The 2130-nt window shown below is 40.8% G+C and overlaps 1 pseudogene; it reads right to left on the bottom strand.

Moving 5' to 3' along the window:
- Window positions 1–840: 840 nt before the first annotated feature.
- Window positions 841–1868, bottom strand: LOC100607907 (annotated as a pseudogene).
- Between the last annotated feature and the right edge of the window lie 262 nt (window positions 1869–2130).

Raw genomic sequence — 2130 nt, 5'->3', positions numbered from 1 at the left:
AAAGGAACAAAATGAACATAAGTGACTCCAAAGCTGAATTTACCTGAACTTCTTCAGAAACTTCATTTTATGTCATCCAGGTCTGAGTTAATTAAAGGAAACGGTGAAAACAATCGCATGTGTGTTTGTTTCTGTGAAAAGAAAAAAACAGTTTCCTTTATTTGAGGTCTAAAGTATTTTTCTCTTCCTCCATTCTTCCTCTTTAATGGGTAGTAAATTCTTATGATATGTCAGTAAGTTACAATTCATAAGCTCTTCATGGGTGGGTATGTCTTGTGTATTCTAGCCCATTAAGGAATAAATTTCCAAAGCGGGCTTGTTTTTCCCTTAAAATAATTAATTAGCTAACCAGTTTAAGAAGAAGGAAGTTGCAGACGGGAGGACAAAGCACCAGTGATCTCACTTCTCAGTTTCAATAATTTGAAATTATGACTCGTCAGAGAAAATGACTGATACTCTGCTTATCAGAACACTGCTAACTTTCTATCAATGAATGTAAGTCATACAGCCACCAAGGAAAAAATGAAGAGCCACCTGGCAGAGACAAATATATTGTGGCCAGAAGAAAGAGATTATTCTGAGACACACATAGCTCTTTGACTTCTTTGATGCCTAGGGAATATTTCAAAATTTGCAGAAATGAAAAGGAGCAGACGTCTTCTGGAGGAGCATCAATCTGATTTTCAAATTTAGTGGCCAAAAAGATGGCATTTGTACTTGGCCTCACATCTAAATTAGTTAGAACTTCAAAAATGCTAACTTTCCTAGTTCCAAGAAGCAAGCATTCATTTTCCTCTTTGAGTGTCTCATACTGGTTAAAATTCAGTGTTTCTAGAGACTTCAATTATCAGTTCTGCTAAACAAGGTAACGTTATCATTGTATCCAGGGCTGAACACTCCAAGTTCTCTAATAAAACAGGATTGCTCTCATTGCCATTCAGAGAGATGACTTCTTTCTTAGCAGTGGATGTCAGCTTACTCCAGGTAATGTCAGTATTTTTAAAAGCATGTAGAAGAAAGATGCCAAGGATAATAGTGAAGAATCCACTCAGGGTCTCGATGATATCTCCAGCTTTCATGCCATACCACTCTTGGAGTAAGATGGCAGAGCAAGTCACTACCATGGATGTGAAGAACGCAGAATAAATGGGAGTCACAGGAGATGTATTAACGGTGTCTGGTGCCTTGAGATGGTTAATCTGTGTAGTCACCAAAAACACAAGTATAGCCAGCAAAAAATGACCAGGGGATGCTTCCAAACTGGCTTCCACTCTAGTAATTCCTTAATGGCAATACCCAGGCCTTTGGCAGAAGAAACTGAAAATGCTCCAGTCAAAGAACAGATTGAAATATAGACCAATATATCGGTCTGTCCTTTCTTGGGAGCCACAATCAAAATCAGCACTAACAAGATCACAATTATGATCGCAGCAAAGGAAATAAATCCTGGGTCTCTCAATTTCATTTCCATTTCATGCAAAGAAGTGACTTCCTCTTCTTCTGGGGCATGGATAACCATCACAGTTGACCCCAATATGCAGCCTGTTTTCCCATAAATGTTCAAGTGCTCATTTAAAAAATAGGAAAATAATATTGCACTTATGAGAACACTCAGAGGGCTGGGGGGGTGAGGGTGACCAAGATGGCAGCTGCAAAAGCATAAGCAGCAAAATGTGCAGCCACTCCTGCTCCCATGGCCAGCACTCCTGCCCCCCAGAGCCATCCTTCAGGTCAGAATGTCCACCTTGTCCAGCTCTAGTGACGCTTTTGTTGGCCAGTTGCAAGAGACCCTTCTTTTTCAATATGAAGCTGGAGCCATATCCTTCTTGGCAGGGCTCTCTGTGCCACAGCCTCGCATGTGCCCCCATATCCCCAGATGGGGCTCCAGGATGCAGACGCTCTTTCCTCAGCCACCTGGGCCTCTCCTCCCCATGGACCTGCCAGATTGTTGTTAATTCTTTTTTTAAAGAAAACCACTCTATTGAGGTAAAATGAACATATAAAAAGCTGTACATATTTAACGTATACATTTCGATAAGTTTGGGGATAAGTATGTACCTGTGAAATCATCACCACCATCAAGGCCATAAACACATCCATCACCTCCCGAAGTTTCCTCCCACCCCATTA

This window comes from Nomascus leucogenys, chromosome 13 (assembly GCF_006542625.1).
Source record: "Nomascus leucogenys isolate Asia chromosome 13, Asia_NLE_v1, whole genome shotgun sequence".
Classification (NCBI taxonomy): domain Eukaryota; kingdom Metazoa; phylum Chordata; class Mammalia; order Primates; family Hylobatidae; genus Nomascus; species Nomascus leucogenys.
This window is presented reverse-complemented; position numbering and strand designations above follow the sequence as displayed.